At 37.0% G+C, this 14,833-nt stretch overlaps 1 protein-coding gene and 1 long non-coding RNA gene across 6 annotated transcripts in view; both read left to right on the top strand.

Annotated features, from left to right (window-relative positions):
• PARD3B (par-3 family cell polarity regulator beta) overlaps nt 1-14,833 on the top strand; it is a 392,133-nt gene that overhangs the window by 51,554 nt on the left and 325,746 nt on the right. The gene's annotated exons all lie outside the window — the stretch shown is intronic.
• LOC147652223 (uncharacterized) lies at nt 5,167-13,806 on the top strand. The gene is made up of 4 exons (XR_015289205.1): nt 5,167-5,267; nt 9,208-9,272; nt 9,521-9,589; nt 10,383-13,806. It is a non-coding gene; the product is annotated as an uncharacterized LOC147652223 (long non-coding RNA).

Raw genomic sequence — 14,833 nt, 5'->3', positions numbered from 1 at the left:
ATATAATGGAAAGGACTTTTACATAACCCAGAACTGTGGGTTCTGTGCTGAAATCACATTCTCTACAACTAGAGAACAAAGTGAAGATTGTGTGTTGTACCAAGTGGAACTATTTCCTATTGAATGAAATAGCTAGTTATTCCATAGGAAATTTTCCTTTGTGTCTAGGGCTTTGAAGTACAATGTTAGCAGAGGAAGAATAGGAAAAGGGTAGATTTTTTTTTTTTTCCATTGTAATGCAGTGAATCTCTTACCCTAGTGATGGCCCAGAAAGCCATCTATGTTGCACCTAATCTCATCTTCTCTTCCCCTTCTGCTGCTGGGCTGCTTCAAAATGACAGCAGTGATGTTCTCCTTTATATTTTCCCGTTTTTCATAGACTTCCATTTCTGTTGAAAATAAAAGCACTGAAAGGTTATATTTACTCCTAGAAGAAACAGTGAGAGGTGGAAAGAACTCTTGACAGTTGTCCTGAGGCAGCAGAAAAACTAATAATGAAAGAAACTGTTCAGTGTCTGTAAAATGTCTAGTCTAAAATGAATACATCCCTCTGCCCTTCTTGGAGATATGCTGGTTAATGGAATTCCAGCAGACTGGTGAGTATTGTGGATGATAACCATTACCTAAGAACAGTATTGCAACAATATTACTGCAGTGGGAACAGCTTAATGTTAGTGTTAGCTGTAAGCATAATTTGCATATGCAATAAATAATAAACTCGGAAGCAAAAAGACGCATTATGTCAAGTGATTTACATATTTTCCTTTCCTATAGAATGTTCTGTCATAGTAACCCAGAACTTGGTGAGTTGCTTGAAGACATCAGGTCTTTTCTCATAAGAACTTGAAATGGTACCTAGGCAGATGGAAACAAAGACAGTGATTTAGATATAACTGTGCAGCAGGACAGAGATTGTATTACTGGAATTTAGAAGTATTTCCCTAATTATGAAAGACTTCTGGATGTGTTCCTCTCTCTGCAAAGTAGAAATAATTCATTAGATTCTATTTCAATATTCAGTATTTGCTTTAGACAATAGTAAAAGAGAAGGCAGGCTCATCTTCAAAACAAGCATGTTAATATTAGAAACACAGCTATATAGAGCTGTCTAAGAGTTGTGTCTTCTCAATATAATCAGGCAACAAAAAAATGTGGGCTTGATGTGAAATTCCACAGCCTCTATAGCGTGCATTTAATAATTTATATATTTTTTGTCACTTCTAGTCTGTAGAGACAAACAGTAAAAACTAATGAGGCAGGTAAAGTTCTGAGAGCCAACTGAGAATTTTTTCAGCTTCATGATGCATGAGGCTATGTTGGGATGATAAAACACAAGCAAACTCTTGACAACATTCTTGGATTATTACATGCAGAATTTTAGTAGAAGCTAGAAGAACCTCTGTTCAAATCTGAGAATAGGTGGTTTGTAGATAGTTGTCTGTAGCTCTAGCCTTGGATGGCAGACTGATGATGCATATAATTTAGAAAGACTGGAGTTTACTGAAATATTTATACTTCTGCAGACTGTCTTGTTCCATGTGTTCATGGAAACTGCAAGATTATTCTGAGAAGCTGGCCAAGCTTCAGATGCGTGTTAGCTGAAACTCCGCTTTTACAGGAGAGTGGGACAAGGAATGGCTACTCTAATACCCCTGAAATCAAAATGTATAGAAGATTATGTCAAATCTTTATGAATCCTTGGAGGTATGCACGAGGTTGTCTGTATTTGGGTTTATTTAATGCTTATTGTATGTCTTTTAGATCCTTGGTCCTCCAACTTTTTACTGAAGTGTAATGAATGTGATTATTTCTTTAACACACTCTACTGCGAGAAGCAGCGGATGCTTTCCCCTTCTTGAACCATGCTAATTAAAGCAAAGATGCATCACAGAAAACAGGAACATTTTTGTTATAAAGAATCCACTTCACAGTTTTTTGGCACTGTATATTTTTTTGCATTTTACTAAAGATGTGAACTGTAATACTTTTGTGAGGACATTTATTTTGAAATAATGATCTATACAACAGATAAAAAATGCAGTTATGTAAACAAGTAACTAACCAGAATTAGGTAGAATTTGTAGATACAAGGAGTAGCAGATTTGAGTCTGTGTGTGTGAAAATGCAGCCTTGTTACGTGTCACTGCTGTAATGCCTATTAAAATAGTTACAGTATTTTATTGATTTCTTTCTTTCATTTCAAATGAGCTGTTTTTCCCTCCTCCCTTGTTTTGGTTTTGTTGGATTGGCTACCACTTCAGGAGCTCTGGGGTGTCTTTGCCCCTTGTGCTAGGAGGTGTTGCATGTGCTTTCTTTGATTTAGCCAGTGCTACTGCCAGGAAACCAGCCCTGCGTGAGAGAAGTTCTCTCACCACCCCTAAGTGCTGGTTACTGGCTTGTTACAGTTTGTTACAGAACCATTTAACATTGCTGCATCATTTATCTATAAACTATTTCAAGGGTGCTGGGCTTTGGTTTTTTAGCACTTGTTCCACAGCTGTGGAGTTGAGCTGTTATCCTTAGTGCTGAGTGAACAATGCCATTGATTGTCCAGAACTGTTCATATGGACTATTTTGCTGCAGTGTAATTTCATTTGGAATTCAGCAGGTTTACATAAAAACTGTCTGTTCTGTGTGTCTTGTCTCCCCTCACATACTATTCTACCTTTTGAGTGGAATATATAACCATTTTGTCATTGTTCTTTCCCTTCCTCGTTAGCTATATAAACAATTTCTTTCTGCTTTATAATGATTGTAAAGAAGATATAATAATATATTTTTGCTTGTGTTAATGTGTTAATATTTTATATTGTATAAATATTGGGGAAAAAAACCCCTTAGCCTCTCAGGGATTTGGGACCACAGGCCTTGTTTTTCTGAAATTGCATGAGGTGTGGATCTGTATTTTTCCTTGTTGTGTGAATGCCAGTAGTGCTTTGCTGTTTTCTGCAGGCTTTTCGTTTGTATTTTGAGGGTTAAATAACTTTTTCTGTTTTTTCTTGATCCATCACTGTAACCACAGTAACCATTTTAACTGTGTTTGATTTAGTCCCAGTAGGCAAGCAAAAAATTAATATTTAGAGCAATTCATAGGCAAAGCAAACTTATCTCCTCATCCCAGAGGATTTAAGAAATGAATTAATTAACTATTGTTGACTTCAAATTTGGTATATTATTGACAGGTTAAAAGTTTCGTTGCATTTTCAGCTTTTTAACTAGCTGTGTAATCTTTCAGCTTAAGAAATACACAAAAACCCCCAAAAGAGCACTCATTGAAACTAATGTTGTAGAACTGACAAAGACCAGAAAAATTCCAGTAAGTAAAAGAACCCAACAAAACCCAACCAACCTGCCCCCCAATTGGTCTGCCCCGCAACAAAGCACTCAAAGATTCATTTGACCTTGACTTGATAGCATTGTTGGGGATGTGAAAAGACAGAGAGGTCATAATATCCAACAAAATATAAGAGTGGCTTCACTCCAGCTAGCATTTGCACAGTAAAGGTATTTATTTTGTTTGTAATCTCTTCAGGAAAATTCCAGAGACCAATGCAGGATCACTCTCACTGTGGAGGCATCGGGGAGGAAAGGTGGGAAAATAAGGAGGTGTCTCACAGGTGGGAACTCTGCTGTGCTGGTTCCTGCCATGGGCTGTGGCTAACTGGGCAGCTCATGGACATAGGGTTTTTTGCTCTTGCCAGAATGCAACCTAAAGTCACAGTTTTATGTGAAAATCCAAAGTTGTTTTGTTTGCTGCTTCACTAGGTAATGAATATACTGCGATTCTCTGCTTTACCAGGAACTTGGTCTTTGCGTAATTAATCATTAAAGGTTGTTAGCATACTGTGGTGGAGCTTATTATTAGAGCCTGCATGTATTTCAGAGAGCTATGACCCCTTCATGAGTAACTATAGAAACCTCAGCAACCATAGTTATTAGCTTAAATTGTGGAGTTCATATTTTTAAAGAAAATTGGCCAGAGTCAGTGGTTAATAATTTTGGTGTCTAAAATGATGAAGATTGTAAAATTCTGGTTATTTCATTTTGAGTAGCAGTGTGGTAAAAGCACTATCAGTTTGCACAAGTTCAGGAATGATAGAATACTTGCATGAGTTACTAGGCACTCACAAAAGTCCTTAGATAACCTTGCATATTTTCCAAAACTTTTGTGTAAAAACATTTATGACTATGGCCTTTTGGCCAGATTCACAATTTAAGGGTAAAATTTACTGAAACAGCAAATAAAATGTCTTTGCTGTTTCTGTTTTGCTTTCAGTACATTTCTAATATGTCATTTCTTAATGTTTGACTTGATTTACACTGGTAATTGAGGTACTGAAAGAAATTCTGTGTCAGTTTGCAAAACAGTGGTAGGAGCACGTACTGCTGAAATGGGAAGGGAAAAGAAGAAATGTCAAATGTGAACACTGGTGTAGACTATTAGGGCCTGTTGGAATAGCAGGTTTGAAAATAGGAACTGTGTATTTGTGAGAGCTGGTGAGATTGAGTTTTTACCAGCCTGTGTTTTGGTGCTTTATTTGTGGTGGGGGAATATATCTCATTCCTTCATGGTTTAAATTGCTTTATAATTTGTCTGAAGTGTAGAAGGAAACCTGATTTGAAGGGTGGGAGTATTCAAAGATCTTCTTGTTGTTTCATGATCTTTATAGCACAGGCCTGTGTGGGGAGGTAGATTACTGGAACAGAGCAGTGATAATCACGATGGTTTCTGTGTTGCTAGAGCTGGGAAATGCAGGGGAGAGCATACCACAACATACAACAGGAAATGAAGATGCTGCTTAAACATGTTAGGATGGATTTTGTCCTATTTTGAGAGAAAGAGAAACTAACTTGTTTTAGCAGTGGTGGTTTTTTTTAAGGAAATAAATCCCAAACCTTTGTGCTTTGGTCCAGATGAATGATTTGGGAAAGACTATTCTCTGTGTTTGCAGGTAATTGGGATACAGGGAGAAAGGCAGTGGGCACAGATAAAACTTGTTTTGATGGCAGGATCAAAATGTTGAAACTAGCCAGTGGGAAGAAACGCTTGTGTTGACTTGCCATAATGTTGTCCCACTTGTGAATCATTGAGCTGTTCAAGTAATTAATGCTGTCACTGTTTTGTTTTTCTGCTCTTCTCTCTGTGTATCTCATATTATATTGCAGGTTGTTCAGTCTGCAGGTGTTTCCCTGGCAGGATGCCACTGGCTTACTGAGACAGAGCTGGCTGCTGGCAAAGCTGTCTCTTTAGCTGCTGTGTCTCCAGGGTACCTTCACATAAATACTTTGTATGAAATTGTTGCTTCCCTGAACTGATGTTGAGGGAGACAAGCTTAATTCTTACAGATATGTTAATCTCATGGTGATGTTTTAATAACTGGAACATGTATAAATGTGAGATGGGATGTTAAGTTGGGCAAAGTTTGCAGGTTGTATTTAATCACAACCAGCATTTTAAGGGAAATCTGTCTGTCAGAACTGTGGATCTCAAAAGCTGTGGTTTTATTGCAGCATAATCTGGAATAGTGAAAGTGCTTAACATAAATTAATAAAAACTAATGAATATAAACATGGAGTGTGGCAGAACGTGGAGAAGACTGGTATAGCAGTTCCCTAAACCCCACTCTGCTGCACCTAGTTCATAGGTTTGTTTTTGGTTCAACAGTCCTTAAGGGCTTCTTGGGTAACACCAAATGCTCTGGAATCCTGAGTGCCAAAAGGAAGGTTTTTATGGTACCTCCAAGGTTTGTGTGTGTATGTTCTCCCTTGCTTTCCTTGGGAACACTTAGCCTCTTGATGTCCTGTAGTGGAGAGTCTGTGGGGACAGGAGAGAGAGAGGTGGAGAATGGTGTCAGCTGCACGGCTGACCTTTTTTTTTTTTCATTTTGCTGGTTTTTATGCCTTTCAGCCCTTCTGAAGTTGAAGGTTGCAGCAGTTAATTAGCACTTGTGTGTGTATGTTAAATATTCTATAGCATTTAGGCATTGGATTGTCATTAGAATTGTGCAAAGACTTAGTTATGTTATAACCCTCTGTAAAACTTTACTTAAAAAAAAAAACAAACAAAAACCAAACCCAAAACAAAACAATGGCAATTTATCTTTTCTTTTTTAAGGCATATTCTCTGCTCTCAGTTCAGCCTTTGGATCACCAGGCTAAGTGATAAAATAGTCACATTCCTACTTCTAAAAGCTTGAATCCAGTACATATTTGACATGGAACATTAATGATACATGTATTATTTTTTTGTGAACATACTTTCTCAGTAATAGAGAGGACATTGAAGTTTTTGGAGCTTGTTCTCTATGGGTTTTGTGGAGAGCCATATTGAATAAAACCAGGCCTTATGTAGGAGCCTGTGCTGCAGTGGAACTGAGTGGTGTGGAAATTAAGACTAGCTTCCTTGAATTGAAGGGCTCATTGGTGTTTATACAGTTGGGATTTTGATTTTTTTTTCAATGTTGTGAAAATATAATAACCATGTCTTAAGCATTTTTAAAGTAAAAATGTAGATAGATGTGTTAGGTGTTTATTGAAGACTACAATATAAATATCAATCCTGTTCTGTTTTTTATACACTACCTTTTTTCTGAGGAGATAGTGAGGGGAGTAGTTACTGTGTGTATGTGATCAATAGTCTTCAAAATAATTTCACCGGTGAGTTCGTTAATCCTATTCAGAATGCAGTGATGAAGGGAGAAAAAGAAAAAAATTTCACTAAAGAATAATTAGCAGAATGAAATTGAGTTAGTAGGTGTGACATCCAATTATTTTCTTCCCTGGAGATAAATATCAAGTCAGGGTTGGATATTACAGTTGGAGTGTAGCACCTCTGCTGCTTCTGAATCAGGCAGAGTGAGAAGTAGCCATGTCATGTGAAGAAAAAAGGTCGCGTCTCAGCTGTGGTTAATGCATAGTTTGATTCAGAAAGGGGTGTTAGATACTTCTGATTGCTGCTTTAATGAGGACTTCCCTTTCTAAAAATCCTTGTTTTAGGGATTGCTACATGGAATGTTTGATTTTGGTAGTCTTTTTGCTCTATGGATGAAGCCATATACAGAAGATTTTGAGAGACTTGTGTGTTCCAACACAACATAAAGATGTGGGCTAGGACTGAAGCACAGGATTGCTTCTACACACCAAAGGATTTCTGCTAGGCTTTCCTTCTAAGAAGGCAGTTTTAAATAGTTGCACTTCCATGGCTGTGTGATAGCTGGATTCCATGGTCCATTGAAGGGGTGTCATGGGGTGAAAAAGCTGGCTCTGACAGACCGATATCAGATTAGCTGTATGTGTGAATTGACCTTATCCCATGAATTGCAACCAAATAGTCTTCTGCAATGTGTAAGGCTGTTAAAGACATGGTTTCATCTGTGAAATACAAGAGATTTTCTTTTCCCTTCATTAAAATAGTAAGAAAAAAATTTATTTAGTTGCTGGTGTCCTTCACTTGAATCTTGTTTGGAAATACTGTATCACTTTCTCAAGCTGATAATATGCCTATATTGTGTCTATTTAGTGTTCTTTTAATTGTTTCCTTGGGATATATTTCTATGTTCACTTTTTGCCATGGTAATATTCAGATTTTTTTCCCCTACAAAAGTACAGATGTTATTTTTTCTTCCTTGTTTGTTACTTAGTGTTGTCCAATTCATTCTTGGACTTCTTACAAAATAAGCTCATGCTCTCTTAAGAAAAGCTTAACTGTTTAAATAGCTATTAAAAGCGATGTCACAAGTATCTGCCCATGTAAATTACAGCTTATGGAAAACTGTGTTGGAGAAAAGTTTCATTACTAAACAGATGTAGAACTAGGTTAGAAAGTGTGTGTAGATGGTATAATTATCTGTTGGAAATAAATGAAAAACACTGTTAATTGGGTTTTCTATCATGTGAAAATGGCCTGTTTCTCACCAGCTAGTTATTCTTCCACTCCTTATTTTTAAATTTATGTTAAATTTACTGTTTTCCCCGTGGACTATTTTTCTTTGAACTTTCACAGTTTGTAACTTATGTAGTCAGCACTTTCTTGAGTGAGAGAGGTGGTTCACTGCTGTGTTTATGTAGCTCTGAGAATTTCATGATACTTATGAGATGAAAAAATACTTATATTGGTTTCTTAATGTAGTTTTGGTATTCCTTCTAATAAAGTATTCCACTATTCAGACTCTGGCATAAATTGTGTTATATTAAATGCAGATGTGTCACATAGCCAAGTGTTTTTTGGAAGGAGATAGATGGTCATAGTATGATAGAATTGTTTAGGCTGGAAAAGATCCATCATTGTCGGGCCCAACCATTAGCCCAGCACTGCCAACTCCACCGCTAAACCACATCCCTGAAAGCCACATCTACACATCTTTTAAATACCTCCAGGGATGGTAGCCTCACAACTTCCCTGAGCAGCATGTTCATCAGGGAACATATATAACATCATAAAACATCGGAAGATGCTTTAAAACCCTTTTGGGGTTATCCAGTGCTAATTTACAATTCAAACCTCCCCTGACACAGCTTGATGCCATTCCCTTTTGTGCTATTGCTTCTCATCCTGGGGAAGAGACCATCTCTCACCTGGCCACAGCCTTCTTTCAGGCAGTTGTAGAGTGATGAGGTCTGACCTGAGCCTCCTTTTCTCCAGTCTAAACACCCTCAGCTCCTCCTCAAAGAACTTGTGCTCCAGACCCTTCACCGGTTTCACTGCCCATCTTTGGACATACTCCAGCACCTCTTAGTTCAGCTTAGTTAGCACAACTTAGTTCAGCTGGCAGGAGACATTCAGAGCTGAAAAACTTGAGATTTGGTACCGTGCAGTACCAGGCAGTAAAACTGAGAGTGAAGAGGCACTGAGATGGGGGTGAGAAAGATGGCCTCCTTCATTTGAAGGAGGAAAGCTTTTAGATTAATGGGAAAACTCCCCCTGTTCACACAAGCAGTCTTGACAACATGTAGATGCTTTAATGAAATTTAAAGGATGGATTTCATATTTTATTGGTTTGGGTGCAATTTTCAATTCTTAGAGCTTTTCCTGTCTGTGTATTTGGGTCATTAGTTTTCATAGTAACTATCTTAAGTGGTTGTTTATTTATTGGATACAAACATGAGATTAGGGAGGTAACTCATGTGAATGAAGCAGTGATCCATGCTCACTGTTACTGAAAAGTTACTCTATCTAGAACTAATGCAAGCAATCTAACATTACTGCAGTCTTGGAATTTTTTTTCAGGCTTCTTTGTGTCGCTGGAATAAGTACATGGAGTGTGGGAAGTCCAGTAAGTATTCACTGTTGTGCAGGAAATGAGGTTACTAAACATTGGGTTTGTGCAAGTGACTGTTATGGACCCCCATTCTACACTGCTTATGTTTTTACATGTAGAATTTACATATAAAATCCCATAGATCAAAACTTAACTTTTTTTAATTTGTTGAGTGGGGATAAAAGACAGCTCTGACTAACAATAATGTTTCTTGTCACTGTAAAAAGTTGTAAGTAATTTTATGCCTTTGAATTTTTTCATAGCAGAATGCTTGGCAGACAGTTGTGTACAGGTACCTCTAGGGACAGCGGAATTCCATCTGGTCAAAATGGGTGTGTATATTAGCTGGGGAATATAATGAACTTGTTCAAAATATCTTTCATTGTACATGACTTTTATTTGGGAGATGATAAGTGACTCATCAATTTTGTGTGGCTTACCAGATCAGATTTGGGATATTGTTTAGATATTTTTTACCTGAGAATGACCCATGTTTTCTTTTTTTGCAATTTGTTTCAGCAGACTTCTTGTCCAAATACTTTTCAAGTACTTCAGTATGTAATTTCAAATTTTATTGTAGCTGTATTTTGAGAAAGTCAGCAGTAAACTTATTTAAGGACATTAGTTTGTTTAAAATGCATTATGAAATTGTGGTCTGTGCAAAAGACTATCATATCATCATGCAATGTTTTTCAAACTCTGATATAGAAGGCAGTGCATTTTGGAGTATATCTTGAAATACAGAAAAGCTTTAGTTTTTCTTTTACAACCATTGAAGCTTCCTTGATTTCTCCTTTGCCCTTAATGGGAAATGGATGAGTGGCTTTCCACCTTCATGCTGTCTCTTGTGTTGCCAGTCTATCCATGTAGCCACTCATGGCAAAGCAGGGTCTCTCAGAGCTAGTCCAAGTTGTAATCTTAGTAAGAGAATGCTCAGTTCATACCTGCCAATGTATTTATTATACCTCTAAGTCATTATTAGCTCTCTATTTTATGCTAACCAGTTCTAGAATTTGTTGTAGAGGTACTACTCTGCTTTTAAGCCCTCTGAGTTTGTGAAAACAAATTTAAAATGATGGCTCCTGTCTTCCAGTGAGAATGTTTCATTTCATTGTGTTTGCCCAGATACCACCGTGAGTAGATTGTAACTCTAGTTGATCACTGCATAAACTATTGGTAAGTACTGGCCCAAGGAAGGATTTTGGCATGGTCCCATAAATACCTGGAATCTCATGAAAAAGGTTGCTATTTTTACAAAGGAGGAAAATGTGATTTGCTGGTTTGAGGAAGGTAAAATTTTGCACTTACTTCATATGAGTCTCTTCCCATTCTATGTAGTTTATAAGACAAGAAGGCATGGGGGGCAGTGGAAGGTAGAAGAAAGGGGAAAGGAGCAAAGCATTGCTTTAAGAGCACAAATCAGCCAAAAGGCCATGACACATACTTATCTCAGACTTCTTCTTTTTAGTTGTGGAGGAAGGGTGTACTGGCTTTTGTACTTTCTCATATTTTCCCACTGAAGTAAGCAGTAACCAGCAGTTGTAGGAAACACAGTAATTCATTAATATTTTTTTTTTCTGTCCAGTGATGTTTTTCCCCAAGACCAGATGAGTTCAGGATCACGCTTACTTGCTAATTAAGTAAAAGTAGTTTCATGATGTTAATGCTCTGCATGTAGCAAAGTTTTCACCTTTGGAGTAAGTCTACATAGTGAAGAGGATGACTGTGACCTTATCACAGTTCATAGCACTTTACATATAAAGTACAATTCACCCTAATGTCTAAAAATATTAAGACTGTTGATTACAAATTTAATTGTAGTATAATATACATTGTGTGTAAGTATTGGCATACACATGGAGTAACATACAAATATGGAGTGTAACATACACAAGACACAGTCAGTATGGAGTAATTTAAAAACTTGCTAAATATTTAGTTGTCAAGAACTTGGAAGGGTTTTGGTAAGAATTTCTAAGTTTAGACAATAGACGTTTTTCTTCTGATTCAAGCACAATCTTGAGACCTGGCAGGTCTCAAGGCTTCATGGAGTATGCAGAGGGTGTGTGGAGGTTTAAAAGGGTAGGAGTGCAAGCGGCTAAGTGAAAGATAAGTCTGGTGTGTTGTCCCATCACATCTCCCAAGATGCCCAAGGTGTCACCTTCAGCCCATTAGCAGTAGAGTTTAGAAATGCGATTTCTTATTTCATTTACAGCAAAACTAGAAATCTATAATCTGGCACCGAGTCTTGCAGGTCTTTTGGGACTCTGTCTACACAGTGGACATGGATTTTTCCAATGAAGGCGAAGTTAAATGGTGTGGCATAAAAGAAAAGAAGAATCCCTGCACAAGAAAGTTTTCTAACTATGAAGTAGTCATTCCCCAAAAGGAGCTCATCCCTTTTTTCATTTGATTCTGGCATCATTGCTGAGAATATTATTATTTCTTTTTAAAGGTTACGAGATTTGTCATGTTGACCAAATGCACCTATAATCAGAACAGGTTTATTCTAATACCTGAGTCTCCTAATTAGAATTAGCATTAAGTGGTACATTTTCCTTGCAACCAATTTAACATATATCTTCAACTCACAGGAAAAGCAGTAGTATAGGAACTAAAGAATACTTGGAAACAAGTTGTTATTGTCTTACAAGCATAAATTGAAATTTCTGCTAAGACTTTGTAGCTTTTTCTTTCTCTCAGTTGTCTTTAGGCATTTGGTTTAGAAGAATTCAGTTAAGTTCTTACCTTGAAGATTGAGAATCCATACCCTCTCCCCATTAATTCCTTTTATTTCACTTGATAGAAAGTACTTCTGTGGGTTTTTTACTCTTATTTTTAATGATTACAGACTATAAATGAAATACAGAATACATATAAGCTCAAAATTTTTATTTTAACAATACATTTTTATTGACCTTTGGTATGTTCAATACCATAGTTGATGTAGATAATGCTTTGCCCAATTTCTCAAAAGCTTCACAGAGTAGGAAAATACTATTGGGTTAGGAAATGAAAGACCATTATACCAGTTTCTTGTCTTTTTTTTTTCATATATTTTTTTAACCTTTTCTTCCCACTGGTAGTTAATCATTTGGTTAGTTCTAATCATGTACAGATGTTATCTCTAAAATGTTGTTGTAAGGGGTGGGGAGTAAGCATAACAGATAGTATGCTTTGATAGAAGGGCAAAAGTATGATGTACAGATACATTGTAATTTATTGTTTGACTCTTCGCTAGTTTTTAATAATCTGGCTTTTTGTGCAGTATGCATGAGTTCTCACAAGTGAGCCACTTTAGGCTGTCAGTTTGACAAATGGTACATATTAGTTTTTAAAGCTTATTTGTAGCTTCATACTGTCTTTGAATATATTCTTTTTCTGCAGTGTCTAAGCTACTCCTTTAACATTACTTGAAATGTTTGAATATTCACAAAACTTTTTGTTTAGTTAATTTAACTGTCATGTTCTCACATCTTAAGAGAAAAATCTAACATGACAGAGCACTATAGGCTTCGTTTTCCCCCGCTAAGGATTAGGTTTAATACATCCTTACAGCGTTTTGAAGGAGTCTGTCCAAATCTGTACTTTCAGTACACTATTCTTTAGCTCCTCACTAAGATGGTAATTGAAACACAAATGTCTGTTATGATAGATTGTAAAGGTATCTGCTTTACTAGATGAAAGTATCCTCCTCTTCTATGGGGGAATAGTTTATAAAATCAGTTAAAAAGAAACAAGTGTCCATCTTTGAACTGTGTTCTTTTATGTGTTAGCAGTCACTGTGCTCTTCTTGTTTAATGGGAACAGATTTTGGGTTCTGCAGTAAAACCATCTGTGATGGAGGTGCCAATTTCCTCATACCTGCTGTTCTCAACCAGTGGCTTCTATGGTTCCAGATCACACTATGAAAGGAAATCAATTGAAAATCATTCACTCCCAAAGTTTAGCATGGGGAGATGTTGTAGAACTTCAAATACAGCAGATAACATAAACTGCTTCTTTTACAAGGTTTAATGGAATGTTCAGAATAATAGAAATTCTTTGTTTTGTTTCCTGTCTGGTACCTTGGGATCCTGTTTTGGGATTTTTTTTTTCTTTATAGCATTATAAAGAGAATATTCAGTTTGTTGATACCTTCCTTATTAATGTTTATAATTGCCTTTGTATTTTTTCTCTACAATTGCATCATGTTTGTCTTTTCCTGGTAACATCAGTGAATATCAGTTTGTAGACATATGTATATGGCAGCCTGTAAAAAGCTGGTGTGTTTGTTTCTTGCTGTTGAGGGCTCTGTGGAGTTTCTTGGTGATACTCCTCAGCATGTGTGGTGCTTCCTGTAAAGCCAGTCATCCCTCACTGTGCCTGTGTGCTTCCTCAGCAGGACTGACTTGTGCTCTGCTGCATCAGAGCATACAGAGAATTCACAGGTGCTTGTGAATCCCCAGCTCTGGAGAATTTGACCAAGGAGTTCACAAATGCAGCTATCAAAAGGACACTGTTTATCTAAAAAATAAAAATCCATTGGGAAGGAAAGAAAACTGCAAAAGGAGGAGGTGTCAAACTCTTTAAGGCTTTTTTGTGTCTTATTTCCAGTTGCTGCACACTGGTTTCTTAATAGTGGCGTGCTTGAGATTCTTCTAGGTTGATGTCTTGTGGGATGTCTGAGTTAGCAAGGGTGTGATGGAGTTTACATCAGCAGCTCCTGTCAAAACAGTAGGTTGCAAATGCTCCTGATTTTCTCACGGCTTGTTTTTTTCCCCTTATTAGTGTTTAATCATCACATATTTCTTTATCAAAATATGAAAGCCAATAAAGTAATACTAATGGTCTTTACATTTCCCAGTTCAGGATCCTAGTCCTGATTTTCGTGCCTATCTTGTATCTTTGACAGAAGTTTCTTGAAGCAGTATTATTGAGAATGTTCTCAAACTGGGAGACCAGATATCTACTTATAGCAGCAGCACAATGTCTTGATTTTATGGGCTGAGTTCTTTTTTTGTCAGATGACAATGTGGACCCAAAACCAGTAGATTTTGGCACCAGTGACAAATTTACTGTTGCAGTGCAGGACTTTTTTTAAAAGCCCATTACAGGGGCTCTCTTAAAGAGTTAAAGTAGCATGTGCTGCATTTCATTCTGTAGCATTAAAGTATTCTGATACTTGAATATGTGTTTTATGCTCTGTTATGCCATATCAAATGATATTGCCCTGAGGACAAAGGTGGAAAACCTGAGCAAGGAAAAACATAATTTTTGTTAGGTGGAGGGAGATTCGCATTGCATTGGAAGGCAGTTCTGGCATAACTTCCTTGTCTGTATCTGTGTTTGAAGTGTGGAGAGAATAGCAAGGAAATAGGTTTTCAGGACGCCAGTGAACTTGCTTGTGTTACAAGTTGTTTCCATTTCTTTTTCTACTGATAAGTAACATGGTGCTTTACCAGTGATACTTCCCCTACTCCCCTATTTTCTCTAGATCAGAGTTAACACTTGAATTGAATTAAATGCTTCAGTGAAGAGCATGAGCTTCAGACTCAGTGAGTGATAAAAATTGACTTCTAAAAATCAGCAATGCC

Source organism: Cyanistes caeruleus, chromosome 7, assembly GCF_971803275.1.
Source record: "Cyanistes caeruleus chromosome 7, bCyaCae1.hap1.1, whole genome shotgun sequence".
Lineage (NCBI taxonomy): Eukaryota > Metazoa > Chordata > Aves > Passeriformes > Paridae > Cyanistes > Cyanistes caeruleus.
Note: the sequence above shows the minus strand (reverse complement) of the source record. Positions and strands in the feature narration are given on the sequence as shown.